The following is a 23,446-nucleotide window of genomic DNA, read 5'->3' as shown; positions in this document are numbered from 1 at the left end:
TCTCCCCTGTGTCACGAAACACACCCACATCCTGTAGAGTCTTTCTTTCTCCATGGAATCCACCTGTACTATAGGACATGGGAACGTCACACAGATCAGATAAGACTGTACTTTCTGGTTTGACCAGCAGGAGGCGCAAGAGTCCCATGATTTTAAAAAAGCAACAGGTTTGGACTGCTACTGTAGTAAGAGTCCGGCATAAGCTTTGCAGGTGCTTCCAGATACCAGCAAAAATTATTTGAAAGAATGATTAAGGCTGACCCAGGTTGCTTCCACATATGGACCTCTTTTGGGCAGCTGAAATGTTGTTGTTCCATGAGTGTAATGCCCCTCTCTACAAGATACACCTGGCTGCTTTCTTCTTATTATTTATTTTAAAAATGGCTCCTGAATCTGCTTTTAATGGATGCTGCTTTTGTATTTTGCAGTTATTATTTTAACTGTTTTTGCTTTTGATCTGGAGTGCGGATAGTTCCACCCACCACATTCTTCTTATGCAGGTGAAATAAGAGGGCAACAAAAGGAACATTCTCCGGCAATGGCAATGTGGGGTACTTTTTCCTGAAACCCTGTCATTCACAGTAGACGGTACTTAACCAGGAGGACCAATAGTCTGACCGGCTCTGAGAAGTCTAGTGTCCACTGAATTGTAGACTTGGAAGGGACCCCAAGGGTCATCTAGTCCAACCCCCTGCAAATGCAGAAATATTTTGCCCAATGTGGGGCTCAAACCTGCAGCCCTGAGGTTAAGCGTCTCATGCTCTTTCCGACTGAGCTATCCCAGGAACATCCAGATCCAGGGAAGTAATAGTCCCACTCTATTCTGCCTTGGTCTGACCCCACCTGCAGTACTGTGTCCAGTTCTGGGCTCCACAATTTAAGAAGGATATCGACAAGAAGAGAGAGCTAAGTCTTGAAGTTGCCCATCAAGAGTTGACATCACCTGGTCGCCATTGCTGAACACGCCTACGGGCTGCTTGGTCACCGTCTCCTCGAAAATGGTGAAGTGTATTGTTTATTTCTATGTAATTAACAGCTATCATACTTATGTCATCTGTATCTTTATCTAGATAAATACTGTATTTACTCTTACGTAATGTGCACCAGCCTTTATTGACCATTTGCTCTGAATTTTGCCGGGAGGCTATACAGCAATGTACAGTGGTACCTCGGGTTAAGAACTTAGTTCGTTCTGGAGGTCCGTTCTTAACCTGAAACTGTTCTTAACCTGAGGCACCACTTTAGCTAATGGGGCTTCCCACTGCCGCTACACAATTTCTGTTCTCATCCTGAAGCAAAGTTCTTAACCTGAGGTATTATTTCTGGGTTAGCAGAGTCTGTAACCTGAAGTGTCTGTAACCCGAGGTACCACTGTGCATTCATCTTGCTTCCAGGCTGATTTGTTTGGAGGGTGTTTACACATCTTCTGGGACGCGGGTGGCGCTGTGGTCTAAACCACTGGGCCTCTTGGGCTTACTGATCAGAAGGTCGGTAGTTCAAATCCCCGTGACGGGGTGAGCTCCTGTTGCTCCATCCCAGCTCCTGCCAACCTAGCAGTTCAAAAGCACGCCAGTGCAAGTAGATAAATAGGTACCGCTGCGGCGGGGAGATAAACGGTATTTCCGTGTGCTTTGGTTTCTGTCACGGTGTCCTGTTGTGCCAGAAGCGGTTTAGTCCTGCTGGTCACATGGCCCAGAAAGCTGTCTGTGGACAAATGCCGGCTCCCTCGGCCTGAAAGCGAGATGAGCGCTGCAACCCCTTTGACTGGACTTAACTGTCCAGGGGTCCTTTATCTTTTACCTTTACATGTCTTCCCGTTAATCATTCACCAACCCCACACTTTTCAATGCCTTTCCCCACATTGCTTTCCTAAGAAGTCTGCTTTAAAAAAAGAAGTGGGGTTTTTTTTGTGCTGGGGCAACAAAATTCTTTAATCCACTCCAGTTGCGCGTACCTACATTTACTTGAATTCTTCCTTCAAAATACCAGCAGTCTGTAGTGATAGAATCATAGAATTGGAACGTACCCTAAGGATCATCTAGTCCAATCAAGAAGCATCTACCAATTTAAGTTCTCTCAGTTTCCCACTTCTTTGATCTTCATTTCAGTTATTCGTATTTCTGCCCCAATTTGTGATTTTTTTTGGGGGGGTGGGGAATCCTCATGAAAACTCTCCAGCATTTTGGTGCAAATTACAGAATTTTTCTACTCCTAACATAATGCATTTTTGTATGTCGTTTACACCAATACATTCATTTTAAAGGCACATTTCCCCCTCATATGTGCATTTTAGTAAACAGTGGTTCGTTGGAGAACTGTATCACAAAATTCAGATTAGTGTGGATTTTTGCAGGCTGGCCGTGTTTCAGTTCTCATATTATTTCAGAAAAGTATGAGTTTCATAGATTCGGCTTCATAGGAAAACTGAATCTAGCTGATTCTTTTTCACTCACTCCTAGTCTCAAGAAAAGGTTTGCCAGTTTCACTTGTCCCAAGGGAAAGTCTGGAAAACCCCTTCTTTTGGCTTTGCCTTGACGGTTGGCCCGACAAAGCCCCTAGTCAAATATAGTATCAAATTTGCTAAAAGGGAATTAGCTAGCAGAAGCTTTGCATTTTGACGGTGAAATTGTGTTCTGTCAATGTGAAAACCACATGCAAATGAGGCAAGTGTCTGGAGCTGAAAGGAATCCATCTCGGTCTGTCTTTTAAAGTCTGGCTCTCCTATATCATGGATGGGATTTATTTATTCTTAAATTTTGTTTATTTCGTTTTCAAAAGTTTACATACTTTACCATCGACAATACCGTTAATTTATCCATTGACCTCCCACCTCCCCTTCCATGGTATTCTTTGTTTTTTCCTTTAATGCTCTGTATTTCAACTTAATAATAATAAAATTTTATTCCTATCCCGTCCTCTCCAGCCGAAACCAGGCTCAGAGCGGCTAACAACAATAAAAATAACAAAGCATTCTAAAATCAATTCATTCCCTCACTGCAAGAAGTCAAGTTACAGGGAACCAGGCAGAGGGCCTTCTTGGTGGTGGCACCCGCCCTGTGGAACGCCCTCCCACCAGATGTCAAAGAGAACAACTACCAGACTTTTAGAAGACATCTGAAGGCAGCCCTGTTTAGGGAAGCTTTTAATGTTTGATGCATTATGGTATTTTAAATTTTGTTGGAAGCCGCCCAGAGAGGCTGGGGAAGCGCAGCTAGATGGGCAGGGTATAAATAATAAATTATTATTTTTATTATTATTATTCACTCATCTGGTTGCAAGACAAAAGATCCATGTCTCCACAGGTAGGAGACGTTGGCTACTCTGAGTCCCTCTTCTTCCGTCTCCCACAACTTTCTGGAAACCGACAGGAAGTCACAGGAGCCACATCCTTCCTCATTCTCTACTCTTGAATGTGGAGGGACCAGCGAGCCCTTGGACCAGGAGGGTCTCCCATACTCTGCTCTCTGCTCTCTCACTTCTCCCTCCTTCTCCACTATCTCATAACTAGGCATTTCCTCATTCAGCTGTACATCATCCCTGTCTCCCTTTCCTCCTGAAATTGCTGGAGACAGGGAGGGCAAAACCTCCCACTCCTCCTCCTCTTCTGAGAGGAGCCAATCAGACCAAGGGCTCATTTCCCATTCCTCCTGTTCAGTCCAGTCCCTGACAGTTAGCTTTGCTCACTCCACAATTCCATCCATTCTCCCCCCCCCACCTTATTTTGAATGTGACTTGGGAGAATGTAACCACAGATGAATATACCTTATGACAGGTTCCCAATTATTGTATACCTGAAGGAGCATCTCCCATCGTCCAACCCGGACACTGAGGTCTCCAATGCTAAGGCCTTCTGGCAGTTCCGTCGCTGCGAGAAGCGAAGTTACAGGGAGTCAGGCAGAGGGCCTTCTCGGTAGTGGCACCCACCCTGCGGAACGCCCTCCCATCAGGTGTCAAGGAAATAAACAACTTTCTGACATTTAGAAGACATCTGAAGGCAGCCCTGTTTAGGGAAGCTTTTAATATATTTTAAATCTTTTGTTGGAAGCCGCCCAGAGTGGCTCGGGAAGCCCAGCCAGATGGGTGGGATATAAATAATATATTATTTAATTATTATTATTTACATTTTTAAAAAAGCCCAACAACAACAACATAATTATAATTATGTTGTTGTTTTTAATGGCTGTTTCTTTTAATAGTGTATGGGCGGTGCTTATCTACACTACCTAATATCACACTTAAAATAAACTACTTCCATTGTTGTCAGGAACATTGGAAAGTGCTTTATACTGAGCCAGACCATTGGCCCTGCACTGACTAGAAGTCATGTCATTGCTCAGCAAGTCTGCCTTTCTTAGACTCCAGGCTCTTCAGGTCAACTCAGACATGAACAGCTTTATTTCAGTAGACTCCTACCTCCCACTCAACCCTTACAGGAAGTTCCATCTTCAAATAATTCCCCTTCTCCCAGAGCTGACTATGTACACAGAAGAGATTTTCCAAGGTTGCCGCCTATGACACATGTTCATATAACGCCCTCTCACACCACAGTATGGTAATTAATCCAGAACACATGGGGTTTTCCTGGGTTCTAGAGGGAGAAGCAGTTGAGAGCGGGAGCAGGAAGTCTTTCTCAACAGCATTCGAAAATAAAACTGCTGCCATCATAATGCTGTTAGGATACCGCTAGGATATGTGACTGCATTAGGAATAGCGTGTACAGTACTGGTTGCTTTGCCTCAAAATGGATATTGTAGTGTTGGGTAAGGGGCAACCGAATAATCAAGGCGATGTAGCAATTCCCCATTTCATGTTACGTCACTGTTCATTTGTATGCCCCAAAGGATCCCAAGACGGCTGCCAAGAATAAACAGATACATAAGGAAAAGGTACCCCTGACCGTTAGGTCCAGTCGCAGACGACTCTGGGGTTGCGTGCTCATCTCGCTCTATAGGCCGAGGGAGCTGGCGTTTGTCTGCAGACAGCTTCCGGGTCACGTGGCCAGCATGACTAAGCCGCTTCTGGCGAACCAGAGCAGTGCACGGAAACGCTGTTTACCTTCCCGCCGGAGCGGTACCTATTTATCTACTTGCACTTTGACGTGCTTTCAAACTGCTAGGTTGGCAGGAGAAGGGACCGAGTAATGGGAGCTCACCCCGTCGCAGGGATTCGAACCGCCGACCTTCTGATCGTCAAGCCCAAGAGGCTCTGTGGTTTAGACCACAACGCCACCCGCATCCCTAAACATATCCCTAAATACAATCACAACAATGCAGATGCAAACAAGAATGATGCAGATTCAAAACCTTTCCAGCTCCGAGGGCCTTCTGGCGGTTCCCTCACTGCGAGAAGTGAAGTTACAGGGAACAAGGCAGAGGGCCTTCTTGGTAGTGGCACCTGCCCTCTGGAACGCCCTCCTGTCACATGTCAAAGGGATAAATAACTATAGAACCCTCAGAAGACATCCGAAGGCAGCCCTGTATAGGGATTTTTTTAAATGTTTAATGTTTTATTATGTTTTTATATGTGTTGGGAGCCACCCAGAATGACTGGGGCAACCCAGTCAGATGGGCGAGGTAACAACAACAACAACAACAAATTTGTTCTTACAGTGGTACCTCGGGTTACAAACACTTCGGGTTACACGCTAACTCGGAAGTAGTTGCTCCGGGTTGCAAAATTTGCCTCAGGATGAGAATGGAAATTGTGTGGTGGTGGCACGGCAGCAGTGGGAGGCCCCATTAGTGAAAGCACGCCTCAGGTTAAGAACGGTTTTGGGTTAAGAACGGACCTCCGGAACGAATTAAGTTTGTAACCCAAGGTACCACTGTATTGTTATTAAAGGTAAAGGTAAAGGTACCCCTGCCCGAACGGGCCAGTCTTGACAGACTCTGGGGTTTGTGCGCCCATCTCACTCAAGAGGCCGGGGGCCAGCGCTGTCCGGAGACAATTCCGGGTCACGTGGCCAGCGTGACAAAGCTGCATCTGGCGAGCCAGCGCAGCACACGGAACGCCGTTTACCTTCCCGCTGGTAAGCGGTACCTATTTATCTACTTGCACCCGGGGGTGCTTTCGAACTGCTAGGTTGGCAGGCGCTGGGACCGAGCAGCGGGAGCGCACCCCGCCGCGGGGATTCGAACCGCCGACCTTTCGATCGGCAAGCCCTAGGCGCTGAGGCTTTTACCCACAGCGCCACCCGCGTCCCTTGTTATTGTCCCTTGTTTACCCACAGCGCCACCCGCATATTGTTATTAGGCTCACATAATAATGGGGGAGGGGAGGCAACTGGAAACACTTGCTCGTGGTGGCTCCAGTGGTTTCTCCCCTGTATCAATGCCTGCCAGACAGCAGCTCCTCCAACTTAGGGATGGGGAGGCAGTGACCTTCCAGACCTCCCAGCATGGCCAACAATCAGGGATGATGGGAGATGTGATCAAACAACATCTGGAGGGCTGCAGATTCTTCGGCCCCTGCTTACACCCGTTACACAGAAGGGTGACTGAACTAAGGCATTCAAAAGGGGCATGTTGTGCTGAGAGTTGAGCCAAAACCAGAGGTTACAAATGAATGAATGAATGAATGAATGAATGAATGAATAAAGTCTTTGCAAGAGTCTTTGCAAGAGCCTCTTTGAACTAGCTCAAGCAAATGGGCTGCTTCAAAGAGCGCTTTTGCACAGAACTTTAATCCTTGTTCCACTGGTGAGCAGGGATTCAAGGCCGCTGCCTTAGCCACATGTCAGGGAACTGCCATCAGGTCAGAGTCGAGAAGGGGAAGGGCAGTTGTGTTATAGGGAACCTCCGAAGATCTTGTGAAGCAGCTCCTCCTCTGGCGAGGAGGAAAGCCCCACCTCCAGTAGGGAGGAGGTGGTGGGACAAGGGGATGCAAGGGAGAGCCTCAACGCCAAGACTGAGCAAACCGGAGAGGAGGGAAGTACCCCTTTGCCAGCACCCAGTCTGCGCAGTAGGTTTAGGCGCAAGGAAGGGAGGAGAAGGCTGCGGGTCACGCGACTGTTATGCTGGGGGAGGTACAAGGACCACCCACTCCCAGATTCTGCTAGACATGACATGAGCCAGACATGAACTTGTGACGCTCTTCCCTGTAAATAGTTTGCACTAATAATAAAGCCTAGAAAAGACAGGTCAGAGTCTTGCCTGTTTGCTCTCGAGCAACACACCAGCAACTGACACCACATAATCTTGTTTCCTGCTGGGAACAGGATCATACTTCCAGTGCAAGATTAAATAATTCCTCCCGCCCATCAGCTGATGGTCAGGTGGACATGGTGGTGAAATGAGAGTAACAGGCCAAATTGGAACCCCCTTGCAGGCCGACACTGGCCAGCAGGCCAGGGGCACCCTACCCCCTGGCATATATAACCTATTATTTCAGGCTAAATTACGCATATGAAAATGTGCTCATGAGCAGAAATTCATACCAAAATTCTGACAAAAGTTCGGGGGGGGGGGGGGGTGTCGCACTGATGTAGAGAAGTGAATTGGCCAGGGAAATGGGAAACTAACATTGACAATTCTATCCATCCTGACTCACCAAGGTGCAAGTTGCCCACCAGCTTTTGAAGCGAAAGCCCACGCTTCTTTTTTTAGTTCAGAAAGTATGACTTTCAAAAAGGTTTCTTTGGCACCTCCCCCATACTCTCTCTCTCTCTCTCTCTCTCTCCCCCCCCACACATACTTTTTGTAAGAAACCAGCCGCTAAGAAAAAGACCACACCAAACGGAAACGGATGCCACAAGCTCATAAGCGTACTGAGAAGATAATGAGGAGAGGCCCTTTCTTGGTACTGAAGCTGTTTGATCGTTCAGAAGTGGGTGGGGAAAGCTGGTTTCAGAAACCAGTTGAAAAGATAAACCGTTCCTATCTGCCGCACACATCAGAGAAAGGAGGCTATAAGAAGCAAAAGCTCGGCCATAATGCCAGTAAGATGTCAATGTCAAACCCCTTAGGCCCCGATTCCCAAGCCGATTGGAAAGGTGACATTGTATTCGTCCCAAGTAGCAGAGACACTTGTGTTACTGGTGCAGCTCTTCCCATGCTAGGGGATAAACGTCCCGTATTTTTTGCTCTATAAGACTCACTTTTCCCCTCCTAAAAAGTAAGGGGAAATGTGTGTGCATCTTATGGAGCGAATGCAGGCTGCGCAGCTATCCCAGAAGCCAGAACAGCTAGAGGGATTGCTGCTTTCACTGAGCAGCGATCCCTCTTGCTGTTCTGGCTTCTGAGATTCAGAATATTTTTTTTCTTGTTTTCCTCCTCCAAAAACTAGGTGCGTCTTGTGGTCTGGTGCGTCTTATAGAGCGAAAAATACAGTAAGCATTCGCTTCAGAACAAGCAAAAATTTCAAATGGGGCCCACCTGTTTCAGCGTTCTTCGGTTCCAAAATTAAGGCAAATGGATATACAGTCATACCTCCGGTTACAGACGCTTCAGGTTGCGCATTTTTGGGTTGCGTACCACGCCGAACCTGGAAGTACCGGAACGGGTTACTTCTGGGTTTTGGTGCTCGTGCATGCACAGAAATGCTAAATCGTGCTTTGCGCGTGCGCAGAAGCTCTGAATCGTGACCCGCGTGTGCACAGACACGGCGCTGTGGGTTGCGAACACTGCGGGTTGCAAACGTGCTTCCTGCATGGATCATGTTCACAACCCAAGTGTCCACTGTACAAAATGGCAGGTCGCACACATTCACTGTACATTTAAAGCAGTTGGATTGACTGGATGAGACCAATAGTGGAGGGGGGTCTTGTCATCTGGGCAGCCCAGGACCTCCATGCATGTTCGTGCCCCCAGGAGGTCACTTTGCTGCTGCTGCTTTGACTTCACCCCTGGAGGCACACTCCATTGTCCCTTGAGACAGACAGATAATAATAATAATAATAATAATAATAATAATAATAATAATAATAATAATAAAATTTTATTTATATCCCGCCCTCCCCAGCCGAAGCCGGGCTCAGGGCGGCTAACAACACTAAAATAGTGCAACATTATAAAAACATCATAAGAATTAATTAAAATCAAAATTGATGGCAACCATAAACTAAAGTATTGTAAAGATTGCCCTTGTCTCTTGTGACAGAGCGTTCCACCAGGTTGGAGCCGCAGCCGAAAAAGCCCTGGCTCTAGTTGAGGCCAGCCTAACCTCTCTGTGGCCTGGGACCTTCAAGATGTTTTTATTTGAGGACCGTAAGTTCCTCTGTGGGGCATACCAGGAGAGGCAATCCCATAGATACGAGGGTCCTAGGCCGTATAGGGCTTTGAAGGTTAAAACCAGCACCTTAAACCTGATCCTGTACTCCACCGGGAGCCAGTGCAGCTGGTATAGCACCGGATGAATGTGATCCCGCAGCGAAGACCCCGTAAGGAGTCTCGCTGCGGCATTCTGCACCCGCTGGAGTTTCTGGGTCAGTCTCAGGGGCAGCCCCACGTAGAGCGAGTTACAATAATCCAGTCTGGAGGTGACCGTCGCGTGGATCACAGTGGCTAGGTCAGGGCGAGAGAGGTAAGGAGCCAACTGCTTAGCTTGGCGGAGATGAAAAAATGCCGCCTTTGTTATAGCTGCAATCTGCGCCTCCATGGAGAGGGAGGTATCGAAGATTACACCCAAACTCTTAACGGCCGGTGCTGGCACTAATTGCACCCCCACAAGAGATGGGAGTTGCCCCCTCAATCCCATATCGTCCCGCCCCAGCCAGAGGACCTCCGTCTTCGAAGGATTTAACTTCAACCGGCTCCCACGTAACCATCCAGCCACAGCTTCCAGACATCTGGTCAGTGTATCTGGGGCCGAGTCAGGATGGCCATCCGTCAACAGATAGAGTTGGGTGTCATCAGCATACTGATGGCAACCCAGCCCAAAACTCCGGACAAGCTGGGCGAGGGGGCGCATAAAGATGTTAAAAAGCATCAGGGAGAGAATCGCACCCTGAGGCACTCCACACACCAAGGAGTGGCGGGATGACAGTTCCCCCCCAAGCGCCACCCTCTGTCCCCGACCAGAGAGAAACGAGCGCAGCCATTGGAGGACTGTGCCCTGGATCCCCACGTCGGCAAGGCGGTGGTCCAGAAGTTCGTGATCGACCATGTCGAAAGCTGCTGACAGATCTAGAAGAATCAGCAGCCCCGACCCGCCTCGATCCAACTGTCTACGAAGATCATCTGTTAGGGCGACCAGAGCCGTCTCGGTCCCATGACCAGCACAGAAGCCGGACTGGAATGGATCCAGAGCCGATGTTTCATCCAGAAACCTACCAAGCTGTTCAGCAACCGCTCTCTCAATCACCTTACCCAGGAATGGAAGATTCAAAACTGGGCGGTAATTGGATAGATCTGAGGGATCTAATGATGTTTTCTTTAAGAGCGGACGCACCACTGCCTCCTTCAGTTCCCCTGGGAATGTCCCGGTGCCAAGGGACAAATTGATGATATCCCCCAGGGGGGCCCGCACCTCGTCTGGACATGCTCTAATCAGCCAAGACGGGCACGGGTCGAGAGGACAAGTGGTGGGCTTTCCAGCTCGGAGGAGTCTGTCCACATCGGCTGGGGATATCCGGTCAAAGTGGTCCAATACTGGACCCGAGGACAGTCGAGGGGCCTCCAGTTCCTTTATTGTATCCAAATTGGCAGGGAGGTCATGGCGGAGCTACAGGACCTTCTCCGCAAAAAAGCTCGCAAATGCCTCACAGCTGTGTGTCGAATTGTTATTTAAATTTGGCTGTCCTTCGAGGGACATTAAAGACCGAATTATACTAAATAATTGTGCCGGGCGAGAGCTAGCGGATGCAATGGAGGCCGAGAAGTAGGACTTCTTAGCCGCCTTCACTGCCATCTCGTAGGTTTTCATAAAAACCCTATAAGATGTTCTTGAGGCTCCGTCACGGGCACCCCGCCACACTCGCTCTAGCCGTCTGAGGTCCCGCTTCATTTTTCGAAGCTCCTCAGTAAACCAGGGAGCCCGGTTTCTGCGGGGTCGCAGAGGGCGCTTAGGTGCGATCTCATCGATGGCTGCCAGGAGCTGGGTATTCCAGCCCTCAACAAGCTCAGTCAGTGAGTCGCCAGGGGGAGCAAGGTCCCGCAAGGCTTGACGGAATGTATCAGGGTCCATCAGCCTCCGCGGGCGAGCCCAAATCAGCTCACCACCTAAGCAGGGTGGGGGTGGAACGTCAATCCTGGCTTTCATAGCATAGTGATCAGACCATGGCACCTTCATCGAAGGAAACATGATCACATCTATACCGACGCCAAAGATCAGATCCAGCGTGTGGCCTGCTTGATGTGTGGGGCCCGAAACAAACTGGGAGAGCCCTAGTGTCGCCATGGAAGACACCAGGTCCAGAGCCTGTGAGGAGGGAGTGGCATCGGCATGGATGTTGAAGTCCCCCAATACCAATAGGTTAGGGAACTCCAAGGCCCAGCCGGCCACCGCCTCCAGCAGGCCTGACAGGGTGGCTGCTGGCGCGCTAGATGTCAACTATACCACTTTATTTATTTGTTTGTTTATTTATTTTGGCAAAGTAATAATTATAAATAAATAATAAAAATGTGCATCCCACCACTGAGACCATTCCATTGTAACTATCCAACCTCCCAAAATTGCAACACTTCTTGCGATGGTTTGGCCCCTTTCCATTTTAACAGTACAAATACTACAAACACCCTCCATATCTCCTCAAAATCATTTCCTTCATATTCCCCACCTTACCTTAATGGCGGGACGCAGGTGGCACCGTGGTGTAAACCACTGAGCCTAGGGCTTGCTGATCGGAAGGTTGGCGGTTCGAATCCCCGCGACGGGGTGAGCTCCCGGTGCTCGGTCCCTGCTCCTGCCAACCTAGCAGTTCGAAAGCACGTCAAAGCACGGCGGGAAGGTAAACGGCGTTTCCGTGCGCTGCTCTGGTTTGCCAGAAGTGGCTTAGTCATGCTGGCCACATGACCCGGAAGCTCCCTTGGCCAATAAAGCAAGATGAGAGTCATCTGTGACTGGACCTAATGGTCAGAGGTCACTTTACCTTTACCTTTACCTTTATCTTTACCTTTACTTTAATGGCACATGTTAATTTATCATTAATAGCCATATCCCACACCTCTTTATACCATTCTTCTGTTTTATATTCTGCTCACCCCTTCCACTTCCTGGCTATAATAACTCGTGCAGCTGTCAATAAATTTGTCAGCAAGTCCTTCATAGCCTGCGAACCTTCCACCCCACTGCAAATTCAGAATGATGCTACCTCTGGACTTTCGGTCACCTTTAACCCCATGATTTCTGCTCTCTCCTTAAACACCCTTTGCCAGAAGTTGTACATATTTACTCCCCCATCACATGTGAGCGTAAGTCCCTGTTTCCTGGCATCCCCTCCAACATAACGCTGAATATTCCTTGTTTATTTGATTTAATCTGACTGGTGTTAAATACCATCACCAAACTATTTCAACCATACCACTTTAACAGGAACATACAAAACTGCCTTATACTGAATTGGTCCATCTAGCCCAGTGTTGTCTACACGGACTGGCAGTGGTTTTCCAAGATCTCAGGTGGGAAACTCGCCCAGCCCCACCTGAAGATGCCATGGAGTAGACTTGGGGCTCTCTCCATGCAAAACAGAGGCTCTACCACTGAGCCCTTGCCAAGAAAGGTCCATATAGTAAAAGCTATGGTTTTCCCAGTAGTGATGTATGGAAGTGAGATCTGGACCATAAAGAAGGCTGATCGCCAAAGAATTGATGCTTTTGAATTATGGTGCTGGAGGAGACTCTTGAGAGTCCCGTGGACTGCAAGAAGATCAAACCTCTCCATTCTGAAGGAAATCAGCCCTGAGTGCTCACTGGAAGGACAGATCCTGAAGCTGAGGCTCCAGTACTTTGGCCACCTCATGAGAAGAGAAGACTCCCTGGAAAAGACCCTGATGTTGGGAAAGATGGAGGGCACAAGGAGAAGGGGACGACAGAGGACGAGGTCGTTGGACAGTGTTCTCGAAGCTACCAGCATGAGTTTGACCTAACTGCAGGAGGCAGTGGAAGACAGAAGTGCCTGGCGTGCTCTGGTCCATGGGGTCACGAAGAGTTGGACACGACTGAACGACTAAACAGCAACAACCACTGAGTCTACAGCCCTCCTCCTAAAGTCAGGATTTCCCTCAAATAATCCTGGGAACTGTTATTGGTTAAAGGTGGTGGGTATGTCCTAAAAAGCTCCCAGAGCACCCTGAATGAACTACAGTTCTCAGCATTCTTTTGTGGGTGAGAAGGATGTTAAAGTAGCATAAGAGTGTTTTGAGTATGTGGTGCGGATACAACCACTTAAGGTCCCGTATATAAATTGCTGAAATACATTTTAAAAAACCAACCGATTTGGCTTCTGCCTGTGCTATCTATCGAGATTCAGGGCACCAGCAGCCACTACAGGCATCAGGAGCTGAGATGGAGACAGATCAAATGGGTCATGTCCACATTTTTATCTATTAACCTCATTGTCTGCACAGATGAGGCGGAAGAACGGATGCAGAAGGTGAAGAAAACCTCTGCATTGTTCACATCCTGTACGGTTTCTCGTGACGGGATTCACTAAACCCTGACCTATTTATGGGGTGGAAAGATCTAAAACGGCAGCCTGCCAGCAATGTGGAAGCTGGTACCTGGTATTCTGGAGTTGCCTTTTTTAAACAGCTACAACAGGCAATGGGCAGAGAGAGGCTTCACAGGATGGAGTGTGGCGTCCATAATCTACTGCTTGCATGGGGAGTCTTTGGCGCTTCAGATGTTGCTGAACTACAACTCCCATCAGCCCCAGCAAGTGTGCCAAATGGCTGGGGATGATAGGAGCTGTAGTCTAGCAACACCCGGAAGTCCAAAGATTCCCCACACCAGACTTAATAGGTTATAGCAGGAGGGCTTGGAGCTGTTAATTAAAGCTTGGTGAACAGGGTATTAGGGGACTGCCATGGGTCTGAAAGCCAGAATTCTGGGCCCCAAGTTTTCTCAATATATGAGAGTCACCCAAGCAGACATTTTCCACCCCTGCATGACCCTGCCATATCTGCGGCCAACACATTGAAGTGAGATGCCAGCAACACTTGGAAACAGAGGATTCTTAAAACTGTGAACTGTGGTCAGGACTTGTTTCTGAGAAACAAAGACAACATTTATTTTTTTCCTGTTCATGCGCTGGCAACGAAAATCAAGTGTGGACTGCTCACAGTCACCTCTTTTTCCTTTCTGAGGCTTAGGCTCCATCTGCATCATACAATTAAACCAGGATCCTGCCACTGGGTAACAGCCGTGGCTTCCCTCAAGGAATTCTGGGAGCTGCTGTTTGCAAAGAGTGCTGAGAGCTGTTCGGCTGCCTCATGGAGCTACAATTCCCACAGGTCCCTGGGAGAAAGCATTGGTTGTCAAACCATTCTGTAGATATGTGAGGGGGGGATAGGGGGCACCTAGCAACTCTCAGCACCCTGAGAGTTCTGCCCCCATCGTTCTGCCTGGGCACTGAGGTCCAGCTCTGAGGGCCTTCTGGTGGTTCCCTCCCTGTGAGAAGTGAGGTTACAGGGAACCAGGCAGAGGGCCTTCTCGGTAGTGGCGCCCACCCTGTGGAACGGTCTCCCAGCAGATGTCAAGGAAATAAACACCTATCTGACTTTTAGACGACATCTGAAGACAGCCCTGTTTAGGGAAGTTTTTAATGTTTGATGTTTTGTCATATTTTTAATATTTTGTTGGAAGCCGCCCAGAGTGGCTGGGGTATAAATAATAAATTATCATCATCAAACCACAGATCCCAGGATTCTTTGAGGAAAACCGTGGCTCTTGAAGTGTTAGGACACTGCTTTAAATTTATAGTGCAGATGGGGTCTGTGGGATGTGAAACACAAGAGCAGTCAAGTACAACATCCCTAGAGTGGACATAAAAGGGGATGTCTGGACCAGTCAGTCGGAACTTCCTGTTTCTCCTAAGCTGGGACAGACTTCCTCTGCATGGGATTAGAGGTGGGTGTGACCTCACCTGCCCAGGTAACAAAAGAGCAGGACTGGTCAGCCATCTCTCTCTCTCTCTCTGACCACATTCGTCGAAGAAGCAACATCTGCTTAGCCTAAGATGCTCTCTTGGCTTGCAGCCAAGAGAGGATAAGGGAGCTGTCTCCTTATGGGATAGTTTCCAGGTGTATATAACTTTTCTAAGCTAAGTCTGCCTTCTGGGATCCAACTGTGAACAGAATGTGTGAGTAAACTCTTTTTATACTTCTATAGAAGACTGTGTCGTGCCTATCTTTTTATGAGGGACTAAATGGGGAATTACCTTTAAAACGTGTTTTAGAAGCTTTAGCGAGCCTGAGCAAATGCATCCGCTGTGTAAGTTTAAAAAGGGGATGTTACTCTGCTAAATTGTAGAACTTGTTAACACAAGTTGGAAAGGATATAATCAAACAATATATCCTCTCCTGCATCCCTGAACATTCCCACAGAGTCTTGGTAATTGCTTCACATCATTATGCAGAAGCCAACTGGCAGGGCTGCTGAATCTTACATCAACACTGGAGATGAGGCAATAGCGTCAGATTTACTTACCAGCTAAGTAAACTACAGTTTAGGACCTCATGTTATCAGGGACTGTAAACACAAACACCTCACTGTTGGTCTCTGAATGCCTTAACTTGGGCAGGAGGCTAGTTTAGGGAGCATGGGGCAATCCGCATGGCACACGCTGCTCTTCCCAACATTCCTCAATTGGTTAGAGCGTGGTGCTGATAATGCCAAGGTTGCGGGTTCAATCCCCGTATGCGACAGCTGCACGTTCCTGCGTTGAAGGGGGTCATAGAATCATAGAATTGTAAAGAAGCTGGTAAAATGCGGTCTTGACTATGCTACCACTCAGTGGATTTGTAACTGGCTGACTGACCGAACCCAAAGGGTGCTCATCAATGGTTCCTCTTCATCCTAGAGAAGAGTGACTAGTGGGGTGCCACAGGGTTCTGTTTTGGGCCCGGTCTTATTCAACATCTTTATCAACGACTTGGATGATGGACTCAAGGGCATCCTGATCAAATTTGCAGATGACACCAAACTGGGAGGGGTGGCTAACACCCCAGAGGACAGGATCACACTTCAAAACAACCTTGACAGATTAGAGAACTGGGCAAAAACAAACAAGATGAATTTTAACAGGGAGAAATGTAAAGTATTGCACTTGGGCAAAAAAAATGAGAGGCAAAAATACAAGATGGGTGACACCTGGCTTGAGAGCAGTACATGTGAAAAGGATCTAGGAGTCTTGGTTGACCACAAACTTGACATGAGCCAACAGTGTGGTGCGGCAGCTAAAAAAGCCAATGCAATTCTGGGATGCATCAATAGGAGTATAGCATCTAGATCAAGGGAAGTAATAGTGCCACTGTATTCTGCTCTGGTCAGACCTCACCTGGAGTACTGTGTCCGGTTCTGGGCACCACAGTTCAAGAAGGACACTGACAAACTGGAACGTGTCCAGAGGAGGGCAACCAAAATGGTCAAAGGCCTGGAAACGATGCCTTATGAGGAACGGCTAAGGGAGCTGGGCATGTTTAGCCTGGAGAAGAGGAGGTTAAGGGGTGATATGATAGCCATGTTCAAATATATAAAAGGATGTCACATAGAGGAGGGAGAAAGGTTGTTTTCTGCTGCTCCAGAGAAGCGGACACGGAGCAATGGATCCAAACTACAAGAAAGAAGATTCCATCTAAACATTAGGAAGGACTTCCTGACAGTAAGAGCTGTTCGACAGTGGAATTTGCTGGCAAGGAGTGTGGTGGAGTCTCCTACTTTGGAGGTCTTTAAGCAGAGGCTTGACAACCATATGTCAGGAGTGCTCTGATGGTGTTTCCTGCTTGGCAGGGGGTTGGACTCGATGGCCCTTGTGGTCTCTTCCAGCTCTATGATTCTATGATTCTATGATTCTATCTCCTAGGAAGGAAACCGGTAGTGAACCCTTCACACCTTCTGAGATAGGTTTAAATAAATCTAAGGAAACCAAATTATCGGGATTAGCAACAGGGACCTAGAAATGGGTCACAGTTCTGTTACGTGCTTGGAAACCTCTGTCGCAGTGCTTGAAAATGTGCCGGTGGAGCCAGCAAACCGCCAAAGGCTCGATCAGGATGTCATATTGACACCCCTGAAGGCTAACATTTTCCCTGCACAGTTCCAAAACGAGTCAGCCCTGATCTATTTTTGGGGTGGAAACGTTTTAAACCGAAAGCCACCATGCTAGCAAGAGCTGGGCCACTTGCCTTTCTGGCAGCACACGTTTGCATTTTATTTACTATGGTTCTTTTGAGGCCTCTTAACTGTTCACCTGCTTGTTAAAAGAGATTTTCCCCCAGAGGAATGGATGTTTGTGGCCCAAAACACATTGCAAGGTTTGGAGGTGATTTGCTTGAAATATTTTTATTTATTTATTTTTAAACTTTGAATGAATCTGTTTGCTTCCTGTGGATTCTCCTTAGGCTGTGTTATCAGAGAATACAATCATATTTTTTTTAAAAAAACCATTTGTTTGTACTGTTCTCACCCTGGGGCAGCAGGGGGATACTGTAGATAGTTTTCACTCAGGTTCACATATGCAAATAAGGGATTGAAAGTGACGTTCAGTGATTGGCTAGTTACAGAAAGTGGTTACTGTTGTGTTGTAGTGGAGCTCTATATAAGCAGGCTGGCTGAACCCTTCAGTTCAGTTCTGTTCTGGCTTGTGAATAAACAAGAGCTGTTTGAAGGATCGCTGTGTCGTCTGATATGTTCACCCACAACTTAACAACGTTTATATTATGACTTTCAAGTAAGGGGTTCAAGGTGGCCTGCAAAGGCTGTGTGCACAGCCAGGAGAGCATAAGACTCTCAATCCCAGGCTCATGGGTTTGAGCCCCTTGTTGGGCAAAAGATTCCTGCATTGCAGAGGGTTGAGCTCCTGGAGCAGAACACTGCTCCATCTAGCCCATTATTGTTTACACTGACTGGAAGCAGCTCTCCGGGGTCTCAGGCATGGGGCACTCCCAACGCTACCTGAAGCTACCAGGACTTGAACCAAGGACTTTCCTCACGCACAGATGCTCTGCCACTGAGCTACCATGCCACACCAAAGTGCTCCTTTGGTGGATCTACTCCCACTTCACACTTCCCACATGTACTCTTAAGAGTACAATGGTACCTCGGGTTACAGTCGCTTCAGGTAACAGACACTTCAGGTTACAGACTCCGCTACCTCAGGTTAAGAACTTTACCTCAAGATGAGAACAGAAATCGTGCGGCGGTGGTGCGGTGGCAGCAGGAGGCCCCATGAGCTAAAGTGGTGCTTCAGGTTAAGAACGGACCTCCTGAACGAATAAAGTACTTAACCCAAGGTACCACTGTACATGCAAAAGGACTTGGATGTGGGTGCCAAAAATTCAAGAACCCTCACAGTTGGATTTGCAACTTAATTTGGGTTGGCTGGTGGCATGAAGAGGAACGCTCCTCTTAGGAGGTTTGCAGAAGTACATTAAGTCCTTCTCCTCTTCTTGTTAAGAAAGAACAGACCAACTCAGGGGCGGAACTGAGCAAGTTCAAGTCATTGTGGAATCCTGGGACGACAACTGGAAAAGAAAAATGGAAGGTTGGGCTTGGAGGGGGCAATTTGCTGGAACTCCACAATTCTTTTAGGAGGGAAGATCTGCTGAAAGGTTTTGCCACAGCTCTCGCTTGCATGCCCTCCAACATTTCTCCGATGAAAATAGGGACATCCTATTCCATAATAGGGGTGGCGCTTGGGTTAAACCACAGAGCCTAGGGCTTGCCGATCAGAAGGTCAGCGGTTCGAATCCCCGTGACGGGGTGAGCTCCCGTTGCTCGGTCCCTGCTCCTGCCAACCTAGCAGTTTGAAAGCACGTCAAAGTGCAAGTAGATAAATAGGTACCGCTCTGGCGGGAAGGTAAACGCCGTTTCCGTGTGCTGCTGTGGTTCGCCAGAAGCGGCTTGGTCATGCTGACCACATGACCCAGAAGCTGAATGTCGGCTCCCTTGGTCAATAAAGCGAGATGAGCACCGCAACCCCAGAGTCGTCCTCGACTGGACCTAATGATCAGTGGTCCCTTTACCTTTACCTTTATTCCATAATAATAATGATAACAACAACAATTTTATTAGTTGTACCCCGCCCATCTGACTGGGTTGCCCCAGCCATTCTGGGCGTCTTCCAACATATACAAAAACATAATAAAGCATTAAAAAACTTCCCTGTGCAGGGCTGCCTTGAGATATCTTCTAAAGATTGTATAGTTATTTATCTCCTTGGCTCAGGGGGTCACATAACTCCAAACCCTCTGTGGCAATCACACAGGGTCCCCGGATGTTTCACCATCTATTGATCCCTGTGCCACCACTTTATTTCTCACCGCCACCTCCCAGCCCCTACCTGGTACAATACTGAGTCCACTCAGGGTTAAATTGGAACATAAACTGTTGTTTATTTATTGCAGTTTAACAAGCGTGTGGTTTCATAAATAGTATCTGTCCGTTACAATCATGGGGTGCCTATCCAGACCTATAACTTCCGCTACCTGCTCTCACTCACTAAACCACCTCTCAGATATTTACCGTATTTTTCGCTCTATAACACGCACCCGACCATAACACGCACGTAGTTTTTAGAGGAGGAAAATCCGTAGGCATGCCACCCGTAGGCATTCCCTCCATAACACGCACAGACATTTCCCCTTACTTTTTAGGAGGAAAAAAGTGAGTGTTATGGTGCAAAAAATACGGTACTTGTATTCCTACCCCCTAACTGTTCCTGATTCAGCTTATTTTGCTACACTAACTCAGCCTACCCCCAGACTCTATCCCAACTCACTCCCACTCCAAACAACCACCCAACCTCCAACAAACCCCCCCATTCGCCCCTCCCAGAGCTGGTTTTATAGTCCCTCTGACTCCACCCCCCTGGGTTCTGATTGGGTAACCTGTTTAACTATTTCACCTCCAGCACTCTCATATGTTAACGCCACACCCTCCAACATTTATCCGATGAAAATAGGGACATCCTAAGGAAAAGCGGGACATTCCAGGATCAAATCAGAAACTGAGACGGCTTCTGTAAATCGGGGACTTTCTCTGGAAAACAGGGGCAGTTGGAGGGTACGTTCTTGTAACCTTAATGCTGGTCCTTGCGCTATTTTTGCAAGGTTGGCATCAGAGATTGTCACCAGTGCCGGATAGCTAAACAAGCTATAGCTTAGGGCCCCACTCTCTTGGGGCCCCCACAAAAAAATTAAAGAAAACAACAACTGGATGTACATTTCCAAAATATAAGATAAAAAACAAATAAAATAAAAGTTACATACAGCAACAGTGTTTGTGTTGTGTTGGCTCCTATGGTGTAAGTAATGGGCCCTGCCTGCTAGCCTGCTCCCTAAAATATCACTGGTTTGCTCATTTCTATATACAGTGGTACCTTGCTTCTCAAACTTAATCCGTTCCGGAAGTCTCTTCCAAAACCAAAGCGTTCCAAAACTTCTTCTTAATTGTATTTCACTATTGACATACAGTGGTGCCCCGCAAGACGAATGCCTCGCAAGACGGAAAACCCGCTAGACGAAAGGGTTTTCCGTTTTTGAGCTGCTTCGCAAGATGATTTTCCCTATGGGCTTGCTTTGCAAGACGAAAACGTCTTGCAAGTGTTCCGATTTTTTTCCGCCCCCCCCTTGCTAAGCCGCTAATAGCCTTTTAGCCGCTAATCCGCTAATCCTTTAATAGCCGCTAATCCTTTAATAGCCGCTAAACCGCTAATAGCGCTAATCCGCTAAGCCGCTAATAGGGTTGCTTCGCAAGACGAACAAACCGCTAGACGAAGAGACTCGCGGAACGGATTAATTTCGTCTTGCGAGGCACCACTGTACTTCTTAATTGTATTTCAGTTCAACAATTACTTTGATAAAACACATACAGTGGTACCTTGGGTTAGAGACGCTTCAGGTCACAGCCACTTCAGGTTGCAGACTCCGCTAACCCAGAAATAGTACCTCAGGTTAAGAACTTTGCTTCAGGATGAGAACAGAAATTGTGTGGCCACAGCATGGCGGCAGCGGGAAGCCCCATTAGCTAAAGTGGTACCTCAGGTTAAGAACAGTTTCAGGTTAAGAACGGACCTCTGGAACGAATTAAGTTCTTAACCTGAGGTACCACTGTATTTTGTTATGTGCAAATGGCTTTAGAAACCTATTAGGTCCATAAATTACCATATAGCATATATTCAACACAAAAAACAGTGATTCGTTGTTGACAAAGGACAGCTGGACATATAACGGGCCCCATTACCTTCAGTAGCTCAGGGCCTCATCAGACCTAAATCTGGCCCTGATTGGCACCTTTGGGCAATTGATAAGTAAGGCCTCAGCGAAGCCACCTTTTAACCACAGCAGCTGCAACTGTTCCAGTGGAGATTTAAGAACCCAAAACCAAAGCAGAGCACCTGTCTATTAATAGCTGTGTAACAGGAAGACGTTCAGTCTTCTCCAGAGATGGGGTAGGTTTCTCCTGTTGAATTCCCGCCTTTCACACGTTTTTTAGGAGCATTGCAAGACAAATGAAACCCCCCATTTCTGGACCAGTGGAGCGTTTCATTTCCCTACCACTCAGGGAAGCAGAACTGCGTAGGGCCCTGACCTATTTTCTCTGAAGGCACCCACAAGCCTGATGTGGTCGGGAGAATGAACCTAAAGCAAGAAATCTTTCCGTGATCGGCTCGCCCACAATTTCGCACTGGGGCTGGAAAGAAGAGAAGAGGTTCCTCAGCAACGCTGTTGTCATAGGATTTCTTGGGGAACTTCTGCGTCCGGGATTTTCGTGGAACCACAAGAGGAGCTAGAAGTGGGAAGGTGAAAAGGACGACACGATGAGGCTGTTCCATCCCTTCTTGGCAAACCGGGCCGACGTTTTCACTGATCCTCATTCACCGCGACCTACAGAGGAGGGGCGAATCTGTCAATTTCAGTTTCTCATTTTTTCCATCTCCAGTTCACTTCATTTCCACATCAGTTTGCATTTGTTCTAATTATTATGACTATTTTTGAAATGTCAATTCATTTGGCATTTTAATGCAGATTTCTCCATATATTTGTAGGCAATTACCCCTAATATGCACAATTTTGCATTCTCCCCCACATAAAGCATTTTCCTTTGCTATTTTCATTGCCGCATGCATTCTTATGAACACTTTACTCTGGGATGTGCGTTTTTTGTACATGTTACCTACAACTGCAAAACCCACAAGGCAAAACAAAATGCCTTGGCTAGGATTATCACACCCCACATTCCCTAATAACTCTGAAGACATATTTTGTGCTCAGAACATCCTCATATGCAGGCACCAATGATAGATTCAGGTCTCCTCCACTAATTCTACCTCGAACTTCCATTCATTTCTTTAAATTGAGTAGGCAACATGGTAACTCCCAGATGTGGCTGGGCTTACTGCTGGGGGAGGAATCCACAAAAGTCAGATTGCCAGATTCTCTAGGTGAATTATGCCCCAGTTCAAGGTTGTTCAAGGATGGCAGTGTGGCCTCCATTCGTATACAGTGGTGCCTTGGTTCTCAAACGCCTTGGTACTCAAAGAACTTGGAACCCAAACACTGCAAACACGGAAGTAATTGTTCCGGTTTGCAAACATTTTTCAGAGGCCGAACATGCTCCGTTTTGAGTGTTACGCTGAGGTCTGTCTGTTTTTGCTATCTATTTTGCGTTTTTGCAGCTCTTTTTGTTTTGTTTTTGTGACTGTGTGGAACCCAGTTCAGCTACTGATTGATGGATTGTGTGACTGCAGTACATTGTTTATTGCTTTCATTTTATGGCTCGATGGTCTCGTTAGATAGTAAAATTCATGTTAAATTACTGTTTTAGGGGTTCTTTTTAAAAGACTGGAATGGATTAATCCATTTTGCATTACTTTCTATGCGAAAGCGCGCCTTGGTTTTGAAACGCTTTGGTTTTGGAACGGACTTCCAGAACGGATTAAGTTTGGGAACCAAGGTATCACTGTATATACATATATTACACACACACACAGAGAGACAGACATATTTTTGCTTGGGCACTTTTAAAAATCAGCCAGTAGGGCAAGCAGCCGCTCCCCCCCCCCCCCCGCTTCGAATGCAAACACAACAAATCCCCTGGGGAGTGAAGGGACTTGGTGATATCCCGGACTCAGCTTTATAGCTGCAGATAAAACGTTTTAAGTGCAATATACAAATGCAACACTAGATTTTTTTTTAACAAAAGTGTTTCTCGCAGGGGCTGCACCATGTTTCCCCCTCACAATTCCCCTTGGAAACTTCCTCCTTGGAAATTACTCCCCAGGGTACTTCCTGTCTCTGCAGTCAAAGCGCGTGCTATTTGCTCCAGATTGTGGGAGGCTCAATGACCAATTT

The 23,446-nt window shown here is 47.3% G+C and overlaps 1 long non-coding RNA gene across 1 annotated transcript; it reads left to right on the top strand.

Annotated features, from left to right (window-relative positions):
- The first annotated feature begins 244 nt into the window (after positions 1-244).
- LOC309525502 lies at positions 245-12,956 on the top strand. Its single transcript, XR_014216357.1, has 3 exons — positions 245-1,001; positions 7,703-7,797; positions 12,469-12,956. It is a non-coding gene; the product is annotated as an uncharacterized lncRNA (long non-coding RNA).
- Positions 12,957-23,446: the final 10,490 nt, after the last annotated feature.

Source organism: Podarcis vaucheri (genome assembly GCF_965113315.1).
Source record: "Podarcis vaucheri genome assembly, chromosome: 2".
Classification (NCBI taxonomy): domain Eukaryota; kingdom Metazoa; phylum Chordata; class Lepidosauria; order Squamata; family Lacertidae; genus Podarcis; species Podarcis vaucheri.
Note: the sequence above shows the minus strand (reverse complement) of the source record. Positions and strands in the feature narration are given on the sequence as shown.